The 13,177-nt window shown below is 38.5% G+C and overlaps 1 long non-coding RNA gene across 1 annotated transcript in view; it reads right to left on the bottom strand.

Annotated features, from left to right (window-relative positions):
• Positions 1 to 3,591: 3,591 nt before the first annotated feature.
• LOC112442299 (uncharacterized) overlaps positions 3,592 to 13,177 on the bottom strand; it is a 210,183-nt gene continuing 200,597 nt past the window's right edge. The window contains exon 8 of the long non-coding RNA XR_009491354.1: positions 3,592 to 3,794. This is a non-coding gene — a long non-coding RNA (uncharacterized lncRNA). The remainder of the gene's footprint in view (positions 3,795 to 13,177) is intronic.

The raw sequence follows: 13,177 nt of genomic DNA, 5'->3' as shown, positions 1-13,177 counted from the left end.
ACATATACACAGAGATGCTGTAATGATTATACGTGGGGAAGAAGGATAGAGATTAGGGCAACCAATCATGATTAATTTTGTGTTTTCATTCCACTATCCAATCCTTGACTTTGGCACCATAGTCATTTTATAACTCACTGCTGTCCTTTGTTTTTAGTTAGATTACCCCTAAAACTAGATGCTACATGTAATAGTTTTAGTTCCATTTTTATTATTTTATTCATATTTTTAATGCTTGTTTTCTTTGGAGGCTATGTAAATCCCATTTCAGTGTCAACTATTCAATAGCAAATGGACATTCTTGGCATTGATGCTGGGGATGCAGAAATGAATCCGAGATAGTTCCTGCCCTCAAGTCACTCACAGGTTTATCAGAGAATGCAGACAAATTCTAATAACCAAAGTCTTGAATGAGATATCCAGGAAACATACACGGGGCCAGTGAGGAGTACCCAGGAGAGTAGGTCAAATCTATATATAAAATGTGAGCTGAGAAAGAAACAGCAATAAAGAGAAACTAAATTCTGAAAGCCAACAATATAAGCCAGTAACATGGAATCTGCCATGACAGTAGGGATTACTAAAATGTTCTTGTATCTTTGCTGGGAGTTATTTCTTTAAAAATGTTAGCTACATTATTTACTCTTCTTGATTCTAAGTCCAACAAAAAATATTTTGATGAATTAAAGCTTAGTGATCTTACTCTTTCTTTGCTGAATGAATGAATCTAGTGAAATTAACAGATTTTAATCTAGTGTCTTTTATATGTCAGGCATTGGATCAAAAATGCAAAAACAAACAAGATATGGTCCCTGCCCTTAAGGAAAAGTATACTTTTTATAAGAAAAAGAAATTGTACAATTGGGTCAGAATCTACTTGTGGGAACTATTAATTACATTGAGACAGCAAAAGAAAAAGCATATCACGTGATTCACAACTATTTAAAACAACACCTTCTAATTCATAACTAACAATAGGAAGAGATAATGTGTGAACTGGCTACAAGTGCAACCATGTGAGCTCGATCTCTCAGGTTTAAAATTTCCGTATAACACACCAAAGCATCTGTCAATTATTACTGAAGCATCTGTCAATTATTACTGATCTTTGAACGTGTTTTCAAATGATTAGGTTCCAGTATATTTCACTGGATACTTTTGTAATGGTATGTCCGCAAACATTTTATTTTGAGCTTTGTTTTTAATGCTCCGGAAGCAGCAGGGGGCAATCTAACGTAGGAAACCTGCTGTGGAAGTGGTGAAAGTAAGGCTGCATCCTAGAGTCATTGGGAAAAAAATTCTCCACTTTGTTGAATACAAAATTACGGCATATAGGGAAAGAGGAAATAAATATACATTGGAGAGAACAAATCCAGGGCAGTAAAATAACAGAAGGTGAAGGGTCCACTCTGTGATAAAGTAAGATGAAACGAAATGAAATAAATATAAAATAAAATTTTAAGAACTCTCATACAGGTCAAGAGAAATCTATGAAGGCATATAGACATCCAAGGATTTTTGTTCTAACTTTGCCTGCAGGCGCTTCTGAGCCCAAATAACTGCAGATCTGGGAATAACAGGTGTTTATTGATTTCTTTGTGATTTTTCTTTTTTATTTCTTCCCTTTTTTTTTTCCTGTGGTACCAGAACACAAAGACATATGTATTCCATATGTAACACTTTAGAAAATGAAAGGCAACAGAAACACTGAACAGATGTGGAGAGTAGGGACCCACTTTCCCCAATACAGTTTAATGTCAACATGCCAACTGCTTTCTCTCTATTATTTTTAAAAAGAAAACGCACCAAAAGTTCCCCATAAAAATATTAACTGACGAGAAGCTTGAATGTTAGCATGGACATCTGTACTAATCAGAAAGTAATGACTTTAGATTTCTTTCTCAGGTTAATTCTTATTTTTAAAGGGCTTATAAGAAACACCTCAAAATCATTAGAGGACAATCAACAGTTTGGTTTTACTTGCTTCTGAATTGAAAGGAGGAAGAAAACTAACTGGTCTCTGAAAACACCCATTTTTAAAAACTGTTAAGTTAAGCTACAAAATCACACATCAAGGTTGACTTCACCTTATATACATATATCTGTGTCACACACACACATTTAAATCAGTAGACAGAGCAGTCTTTTCTTTTGCTTCCCTAATTTGCTAGCATTTTCCACCAATCCCCAAATGCAATCTGGTGGGTATAAAAAGGGCTTCTATCAATATTTAAAATAATGATAAACAAGGACCCCTACCTATTTCTTTAAAAAGAAAAAAGTTAAAGAAACAAAAATGTATCTCTCTATATGATGAAGTATCAACCATAATCTAGCTGTCTTTTTATTTGCCTATAGGCTACAGACTTCCATTTATCAAATCAAGGTGTGCCCCCCTTATGTTTCAAGTATCTAACAATGTTTAGAGGACAAAAGAAGGAAATATACCAAAATAAAGTACATATATTTTTATTTTTACCCAGTTTTAGAAAGAAATTTCATAATCTCTCTACACACTGGGTTTAAGAGCAAGGGAAATTACAATTTATGAAAGGACAAAATGTACTGAAATAGTAAAAAAAAAAAAAAAGGGGGGGGGGAGAAATTGGAAGTTCAACTCTGCTGATATTTTGCAAAAGATGAAGAGGTTTGGCATATAGACAGTAAGTGGGGGATGGGGAAGGGATGATATTTTCTGAATCCAGCTCAGAAGGCAAATGGAAAACTGTGAGAGACCTCATCATAAAGAAAAGGGACATGTGGGGGTGGGCACAGAGAAGCAGCACATAGGAAAAAAGGAAGGAAGAGTATGAGGGGTCCTGTGAAGTCAGCAGGAAGCCCCGTGGTTCCAAAGATGAAACAAACTTCTCTGGGGGAAAAAATTTGTTTAAATATTCCTACATATGTCAAATGGTGAACTTGGGCAGCAAATAAACCGCAGGGAAGACTAATGTCAGACTGTGCTAAATAGCAGTGAAAAAGTAGTGTCCTGTGAGGAAGAATTCATTGTTCAAGAACTACAGTTTCATAAGGACACAATTTTTTTTTCCCCCAAAGGCTGCAGCAGCTGCAGTCTGCAGATGTAGTTGAAAAAAATACCCTGGGCAGGAGGTACATTCCCCTATGGCATGACCATATTTTCTATAGCAATAATCCTATGCCCATAAAAGGAACAAGAGAGAAAGAGAGAGGACAGGAGACGGATACAATCTCATTCAAGGGTCACACACGCATTACACAAAGAAACAGGCAGGAGTCCTTGTTTATGATTATTTTAAATGTTGACAAAAGCTCTTCTTATATCCACCACCTTGCACTTGGGGATTGGTAGAAAATGCTAGCAAATGAGGAGAGCAAAAGAAAAGACTGCTGTGTCCACTGATTTAAATGTGTGTGTATTATGCGTGCATGTACACAGACACACACATATACACACACTCCTAATCTATCTATAGCTTCTTTAAAAATACAAAATGCCTCCTTCAAATTGTTCACTATCACTCCAATTTCCTGTGTAGACCTGAATGTTTGTATATTTTTCTGTGTCTCATAAGTTGCCCAAGATACCTAATACATGCCCAGTATGACACATTTTTAAATGAGTTACTCTTTATTGAATTACAATTTCCAGCAGACACTAATAACAAAATTCAAATAGCTCTCACAGATGAGAATTTTTAGAGTGCTGGGATGTAACCAAGTTTTTAAGAGAATCTCGAAGAGCTACCCACCAAGTGTGTGTAGTAACTGGGGTGTCACTGGATGAAGTTCTTCAAATAGTTAATTAGATTTGCCTAGAAAAGAAAAAATCAATCGTTAAAGAGTCAACACTCTAGGAGATACAGATGATAAAGAACTGTTATTGGCACACCCAGGGTGAAGTCAAAAGTAAAACTTAACAAAATAAAGTTTTCAGATTTCCGACACTCCATCCCTGCAGTCAACACAATGCAATTAGTAACACATCAAAAGGAGAGAAAAGCAACTTTTGCCCTATGATTTCTTTTTCCTCCTGAATTTCTCTGGCCTGCTTAACAGGCGTTTTGCAAGCACAGAGGAATACAGACACTCATTCAATCAGGGGGTTGCATCGCCTATGAACACCTGCAAACTGAATTTGCTCTGTTTTGTTAACCATTTATTTTGTCTTTACTGGATTTTCAAAGGGAAATGTGATAATCCCACTGTTCTTCAGATGCTCAGCAGGGTGTTTCATCTAATAAAGCTATTGCAATGGAATGGATTAAAGCAACATGGAACATTCCTAATTTGGGATCTGTGAAAGAACTTTAACATCCGGGCATTATGAGCTCAATCTTAAAAAAGTTATTGGTAGGATAAAAGTAGAGTGTCTAACTAACATCTGCTTTTCTTTTTTAAGTGTCTTCATATTGCTATCACTTATGTGAAGCCAGGACATCACTGACTTCATCTTTAGGGACTATACTCGATCATAGAAGAAAAAAAAAAAACAAAGAAAAAAACATATTTTAAGTCATACAGTTATCATGTGGCTGAAATACCAAAGAGCAGGAATAAATCAGAAATGAAATTAGAAAAGGGATATTTTAGCATAAAAGCTATAAGGGTTCTCTTTCACTCCAAAACTGAAAAGCCATTTTCCAGTAAAGGAGACAAAATTTACCTATGAATTTGTAAGTTTAACCTGTTATTTCCCAAATATGTTTTATACTGGGTCATGTCTCACTGGCTAGAAAATGTGACACCTTCTATGTCTGGTCCCAATTTTTTACACTGTGTTGGTTATTATTTTTTTCAATTGTTGAGAGGGAAGTGACAGTCATCACTCTTCTTTGTACCACTCATTTCAGAGATGACCAGCTAATATCAAACTAATCTATTTAGTTTAGCATATAGACCAATGTTGGGCTTCGCTGGTGTCTCAGTGGTAAAGAATCCGCCTGCCAATGCAAGAGATGTGGGTTCGATCCCTGAGTTGGGAAGATCTCCTGGAGAAGGAAATGGCAATCCACTCCAGTATTCTTGCCTGGGTAATCCCATGGACAGAGGAGCTGGGTGGGCTACAGTCCATGGGGTCATAAAGAGTTGGAAACTACTTAGTGACTAAACAACAACATAATAAATCAATGATATGCAATAGGAATATAATGTGAGCCAACTATTATTTTTCAATTTTCTAGTAACCACATATAAAAAGCAAAACTAAACAGTGACATTAATATTAATTTAATCCAATATATCTAAAGTATCTTTTAACACAATCAACATAAAAGTATTCACTTCTATACGATAGTAAGAAAAAGAAAGAAACTAAGCCTTTGAGCTTGGTATGTGTTTCATGCTTATAACATATCTAAACTGGAACTAATCATATGTCATATGTTCAATACCCAAGACCTGTCTGGTGGCTACCATGCTGAAAAGCTCAGTTTTAGACTGATAAAGAAACTGCAAGGAGAAGCAAGTGAGATAGCCACAGGATAATGTGCTAACTGGGCAGGGATGACAGAGTAAAGAGACAGACTCCCCTGTTTGGCCCCTCTTCCTTCTGACCCCATCCCCAACTGTGGCCGTTTTCCAAAGCTCCATCCTTCACTCACTGTCCTCTTTAGACTCTTTCTCTTGGTAAGCTGATCCACTCATTTACTCATTCAACAAACTCTTGCTAAATGTCTGTGAAGTGCCAACTACTGCGGGAGGTCCAAAAGTTTTAAAGACAAATTCTTGCCCTCATAATAGCCAATGCATCTTCACAACTTAGCCTATTAAGTTCTCTGATGGAAGAAGCTAAAGTGCAGGCATTTGTGCACTGGAATTCACACATGACAGGAGGGGACAAGGGTGGCACACAGCTCAAAGGTTATCTCCTCGGAGAGACCTTTGGTGACCACGATATATAAGGTAGAAATCCGTACCCACTCCCCTATCATTGTTATTACATCATCTTGTTTTATTTTCTTTGGAATATGTATCATCATCCAAAAATCTTATTTCTTTGTATTTTGCTTATTGGTTTATCATTTATTTGTCTTCCTTTCTAAAAGCTAAGTTCCATGACAGTAGGGACCTTATGGGCCTTATTCATCCTGTGCTTTTGACAGAGTAGGTAATAAGTCAACAGTATTCCAACCATCTCTCTCTGAATTTATTTCTAATCATTTGCCACCAGCCAGGCATCTCCTTCCAAAACTTACTATAACCCTTACTATCTACTAAATGATTCTACACTCTTAATTTATCCTGAAAAACACCAGGCTAAAACACCTGAAACACTTCTTTTGTTCTGACAATCTCCCATCCCACATGCACCACTCTTAAAACAGTTCAGATGACCTTTTTGAGGGAATCAAAAGTTTTTCTCTAATCTGGCCTCCTCATGACTTCTGTCATTTACTCAGTAAAAAGAGACTCCCATTTGGGAGATATGGAGAAATTATTATGGTATCTTAACTTTTCCTACTATCAACTCAGCAAAAAATTAAAAGGCATTTAAACGCTGGGCTGGAAGAAGCACAACCTGGAATCAAGATTGCCAGGAGAAATATCAATAACCTGAGACATGCAGATGACACCACCCTTATGGCAGAAAGTGAAGAGGAACTAAAAAGCCTCTTGATGAAAGTGAGAGTGAAAAAGTTGGCTTAAAGCTCAACATTCAGAAAACTAAGGTCATGGCATGTGGTCCCATCACTTCACGGGAAATAGATGGGGAAACAGTGGAAACAGTGTCAGACTTTATTTTTGGGGGCTCCAAAATCACTGAAGATGGTGATTGCAGCCATGAAACTAAAAGACGTTTACTCCTTGGAAGGAAAGTTATGACCAATCTAGATAGCATATTCAAAAGCAGAGACATTACTTTGCCAAAAAGGTCCTCTAGTCAAGGCTATGGTTTTTCCAGTGGTCATGTATGGATATGAGAGTTGGACTGTGAAGAAAGCTGAGCTTTCTTCAAAGAATTGATGCTTTTGAACTGTGGTGTTGGAGAAGACTCTTGAGAGTCCCTTGGACTGCAAGGAGATCCAACCAGTCCATTCTGAAGGAGATCAGCCCTGGGGTTTCTTTGGAAGAATTGATGCTAAAGCTGAAACTCCAATACTTTGGCCACCTCATGTGAAGAGTTGACTCATTGGAAAAGACTCTGATGCTGGGAGGGATTTGGGATAGGAGGAGAAGGGGATGACAGAGGATGAGATGGCTGGATGGCATCACCGACTCGATGGACATGAGTTTGAGTGAACTCCGGGAGATTGGTGATGGACAGGGAGGCCTGGCGTGCTGCAATTCATGGGGTTGTAAAGAGTCGGACACGACTGAGCGACTGAACTGAACTGTCTCCTCTCAGGGCAGACAACCAGCCCAAATGTTTTATGTCCAGGCTTATTTCCTCCCAGCTGAGAAGTGGTTCCCAAGCAAAGGATTAGCAGGTAACATGGGTGGTAGAACCTTGTAAGTAGCAAACTTCAAACAGCAGTGGCTGTCTGGAAATCTGACCCACACTCAGTGCCACAGTCTTGGGAGCCAATAGGAAACCAATAAACTTGGTGTGAACACCACAAGGACAGCTCATCCATGAATGGCCCCAGGCCATGGTCTCAGCAGCACCTAAGGTGGACCTGGTCAGAGATCTCTACCCTTTTTGTCCTGAATGGCAGAAGCCCTGGGCTCAGCGCAAGAAAAAAAATGATATATAGCATCTCTCAACAACCCTCAACAGCAGAGAGGTTTAAATATGGACCTGGAAGAAACAATCCTATTGTACTGTTCTGTAAAAGAGTCACAAACACTCCCAAATTCCACTGTTTTTTCCATAATCATTATACTTCTTTGCTACTGAAATGCTGAGGTTTTTCAGAACATCCAGGCTTACTTACCATCCTGTTGGAATGAGAGCACAGGAGGAAAAGGATACCTTTTTTTCTTTTTTTGGTGATAAGTCAATAATAGGAAAAAAAATCAAGACACTAATAGCCAGTTCTTGTGCTTCCCTGACTTGTTAGAGGCTCTTATATCAAGTACAAGCATAAGAAATACAGATATATATAAAGAGGGTTAGGCTACTACTCCTAGAACTAATCCTAGTTCCATCCTTTGACTCAGGTTTATGCTCAAAGTACAGCACTAAATACTGTTTTTAAACAGATTTAATCACATAATCATGTTTAACTAAGAGAAGGACTCTGCAATGAATGTTCTTTGTTTCAGCATCTATAAAATCAAGAGAAGGGACTAGATAATTTAAAATCAGTTTTATAATTTTCTTCTACTCACTCCAGCCTCCAAACCCTAGAGGAATTACCCTAAGCATTTATTACCTATTCTGTTAATTATTGTCCTTAATTAAATAACGCCCTTAAGAAGTGCTTAACCACTGAGTCCATGTCTTGCCTCCTTAATTAGGATGTAAGATCCTCAAGCATAATTCAACAAAAATATATTAAGTACTCACTGTGTTCAAGGAATATTATAAGGACAGAGGTTTCTCCCTAGATGGTTGGCACATTACCTGACACTTAATAGCAGTCACTTTGAATATGAAACATTTCTTAACTTGGCTCCACTGCAGTATTTTTTAGCTTATTTCTTCCTATGGGTAGGGAAGTCTGGTGCAATGTATGGATAGGCTTGGAGGAGATCCAGAAAATAAATGAACAGGTCTGCCATCCTGGGATTTTTTTGCTCTGGAGATTTCTGAAATCTATGAAATGTTGTAGAAATCACTGGCCCATAATACTGCCAGCTGTTCTCCTTATTTTTCTGTTGTGTACAAAAATCTATCTTTTACACACTTTATTATGGAGAAGTAAGTACTCTTACTTCTGACTTAAATGTTCCTTGGGAAAAAGCAAGGCAGTCAGTCCTGATGTAGGAAATAGGTCCTGAGCAGGCAAGTCACTGAGCATATGTAGTTTATTCAGGAGGTGATCCCAGGAAGCACAACTGAGGGAAAGGGGAAAATGAAAAGGAAGGAAAAGACAGAAGAAAAAAAAAAGTGTGTTTATAAGGGGCTATTGCAATAGGCAACTAGGGACTCTCTGAACTGGCAGGTAAATCAGAAATGTCTCTCCAATTATGGGAAAGCAGGAAAATGTATTCACTGTTTCTCATCCTTCAGGAGCTACAATTGCTCCTAGGAAATTCCCCAGCTTTGAGACATCCAGGCACAGTGCAAGAGAAAGCTCCTAGGTGGAGAAGCAGAGACACAGGACTGGAGGTGGAAGCTGCCACATTGCATAGAAACCAGCCACAGTAGCTGTAAGTGGACTCAACTCTAAGCCAAGGAGACATAGGACAGAATGTCAGTTGCAACTGCTTTGTGCATTAGTTCATCTATCTTCACCACCAGAGTCAGGCCAACAGCTCCAGGAACCTAGTTTCTCCTCATGGTCCTGTCATTTCCTCCTGATTGATATCAGATTTCACATCACTTTACAGCCCTCTATCTTAGAGGCCTTTCTCTAAATGAGATATGATGATGGCTTTTATCATAAGGTAGTAGAAAGTTTAGAGATGTAACTGATTTTTCATGTTTGATGGGATTTGGGTCAGGGGTCACAAACTCAAATGCCTTCTACGGCTTTGGCTTTATGACCGTCGTAAACAGGGATAAAGCCTCAATGAGAATGATCCTGAGGCCCCCAGCTGCCAAGGTGGTAAGTGTTGAGAAGGGGAGGGGTACTACCAAAAGCATGTTGAGTCATTGAACTGCTACTTATTATCTACTCCACAGCATGACAGAAAGCATGCTAGATGCTAATAATACAGCTGTTCCCAGCCCCTGTCCTAAAGAAACCACAGCCTACAGAAAGAGATGTATAAAGAAAAAAATGTGATGAGTGATAACAAAGTTGGAGTCCTTTACCAACCCTGAAGTTTATTCATGAAAATCCATTTCACAATAGAAGTGACATTTAAGACATGTTTCAGAAGTTCATGGAAAAATAAGGTCAGAGTACTGAGTTACCTATGAGCACTTCTGTGGCCAATGCTGAATTTTCGAGATTTGCTGGCATATTGAGTGCAGCACATTCACAGCATCATCTTTCAGAATTTGAAATAGCTCAACTGAAATTCCATCAACTCCATTAGCTTTGTTCATAGTGATGCTTCCTAAGGCCCACTTGACTTTGAATTCCAGGATGTCTGGCTCTAGGTGAGTGATCACATCATCATGGTTACCTGGGTCATGAAGATCTTTTTTGTATATTTCTTCTGTGTATTCTTGCCACCTCTTCTTAATACCTTCTGCGTCTGTTAGGTCCATACCATTTCGGTCCTTAATTGTGCTCATTGTTACATGAAATGTTCCGTTGGTATTTCTAATTTTCTTGAAGAGATCTCTAGTTTTCTCATTCTATTGTTTTCCTCTATTTCTTTGCATTGATCACTGAGAAAGGCTTTCTTATCTCTCCTTGCTATTCTTTGGAACTCTGCACTCAAATAGGTATATTTTTCCTTGTCTCCTTTGCCTTTATCTGGAAAAGGTCAGTTTTCATTCCAATCCCAAAGAAAGGCAATGCCAAAGGATGTTCAAACTACCACAAAATTGCACTCATCTCACACTCATCTCCAAGTAGAAAAGTAATGCTCAAAATTCTCCAAGCCAGGCTTCAACAGTACATGAACCATAAACTTCCAAATGTTTAAGCTGGTTTTAGAAAAGGCAGAGGAACCAGAGATCAAATTGCCAACATCCACTGGATCACCAAAAAAGCAAGAGAGTTCCAGAAAAACATCTACTTTTGATTTATTGATTATGCCAAATCCTTTGACTGTGTAGATCACAATAAACTGTGGAAAATTATGAAAGAGATGGGAATACCAGACCACCTGACCTGCCTCTTGAGAAACCTGTATGCAGGTCAGGAAGCAACAGTTAGAACTGGACATGGAACAACAGACTGGTTCCAAATAGGAAAAGGAGTACATCAAGGCTGTATATTGTCACCCTGCTTATTTAACTTATATGCAGAGTACATAATTCGAAATGCCAGGCTTGGATGAAGCACAAGCTGGAATCAAGACTGCTGGGAGAAATACCAATAACCTCAGATATGCAGATGACACCATCCTCATGGGAGAAAGTGAAGAAAAACTAAAGAGCCTCTTGATGAAAGTGAAAGTGGAGAGTGAAAAAGTTGGCTTAAAGCTCAACATTCAGAAAACGAAGATCATGGTATCTGGTCCCATCACTTCATGGCAAATAGATGGGGAAACAATGGAAACCATGAGAGACTTTTTTTTTTTTTGGCCTCCAGAATCACTGCATATGGTGACTGCAGCCATGAAATTAAAAGATGCTTACTCCTTGGAAGAAAAGTTATGACCAACCTAGACAGCATATTAAAAAGCAGAGATATTAGTTTACCAAAAAAGATCCATCTAGTCAAAGCTCTGGTGTTTCCAGTAGTCATGTATGTATGTGAGAGTTGGACTATAAAGAAAGCTGAGTGCCGAAGAATTGATGCTTTTGAACTGTAGTGTTGGAGAAGACTCTTGAGAGTCCCTTGGACTGCAAGGAGATCTAACCAGTCCATCCTAAAGGAAATCAGTCCTAAATATTCATTGGAAGGATTGATGCTGAAGCTGAAACTCCAATACTTTGGCCACCTGATGTGAAGAACTGACTCACTGGTAAAGACCCTGATGCTGGGAAAGATTGAAGGTGGGAGGAGAAGGGGATGACAGAAAATGAGATGATTGGATGGGATCATCAATGCAATGGACATGAGTTTGAGTAGGCTCCAGGAGTTGGTGATGGACAGAGAAGCCTGGACGTGCTGTAGTCCATGGGGTCGCAAAGAGTCGGACACGACTGAGCAACTGAACTGAACTGATGAACACTTCTAGAAATATTACATACTACTTCTAATTGTTCATGTTTAATGAGTACTAACTACATATCAGGAACAATATGAAGTGCCTTTCACTGTATTCTCAGTTAATCCTCCCAATAGCACTAATTAAAAAAAAAAAAAAAAAAAAAAAACTGAGCCCAGAGAGATTTGATGACTTGTGCAGAAGTCATGTAGCTAACAGATAGGTCAAAATTTAAATTCAGGTAGTCTGGCTAGGGAGCCCACATTCTTAATGACTGATCTATAGAACTTGATTAAGACACAGCAAAGGTTACATATGAAACTAAAATTAACAGTATTTCACATAGTTGAGATATTAGGTTACTATAGTAGAGGTCACTATACTATTAATTTCTGGTATAGAACAAACCACCTCAAAGTTTGGTGACATAAACTTTCATTATTTCTCATGACTGATACGGAGTGACTCGGCCAGGGCCAAGTGATATAGGATGGCTTCACTCATGTCTGTGGCCTTCACTGGATGGCCTGGATGGTTGGGTGTCAGGATACACAGTCTTTCATCCTCCAAAAGGCTGATGGGGTTAATCCATAAAATGGCAGAAGGGCTTTCAGCAACTAGACCAAGTAAGTCCTAACCACAAGTACTTTTCCAGCCTCTACATCATATTTGCTATTATTCCATTGGCAAGTCCTGTGGCCAAAACTAGGGCCCAGAAAGGAGTAGACCCAGGGAGGCAAGAATAAATGCCAGAATTCCTATGGAAGTTCTATATATGTAAATTCATTCTGCTTTGCTGCAGATGCATAACGTAAGAGAAACTATATTCTGTGTAAGTCATTTCCCCAAGTGTTCAATTCATTCCTTATTTTATAAGTGAAAATAAATTCTTTCTCCCCAGACCCCACAGAGTTACTGGACTTAGAATATGATGAGTAGGAATAAAAATGGAGAAAGAAAAAAGAAGAGGAAGAGAGAAAGAAGTACAGCAGCAACCACCACTTTGCAAAAAGCTCTTGTGTAATGACTTACATAGAATATAGTTTCTCTTAAGTCATGCATCTGCAGCAAGGATAACTGTTTCTAGCCTCCCTCCCCTAGTCCTCAGGAACTCTGTGTCCATGTTAACCCCCTGTCCCTCCTCCCACAGTATCAAAGATGCAGCCCCAAGATCCAAATTACTCTTTCCTCAGCTTCTCTCATGTCTTCTAACTTTTGTTTGCACCAACTTCTATTCCTAACCCCCAGTATCCACTTTTTCAAATACCAGTAACAAGAATGACTTACAGTTTACATACACTCAAAGTGAAATTGTCACAATTGCTAACAGTGAAACAGAAATATAACCCTTACAGCAGAATTTTCTAAAAGGAAA

Source organism: Bos taurus, chromosome 18, assembly GCF_002263795.3.
Source record: "Bos taurus isolate L1 Dominette 01449 registration number 42190680 breed Hereford chromosome 18, ARS-UCD2.0, whole genome shotgun sequence".
NCBI lineage: Eukaryota > Metazoa > Chordata > Mammalia > Artiodactyla > Bovidae > Bos > Bos taurus.
The sequence above is the reverse complement of the archived record's forward strand: the minus strand, read 5'-3'. Positions and strand labels throughout refer to the sequence as shown.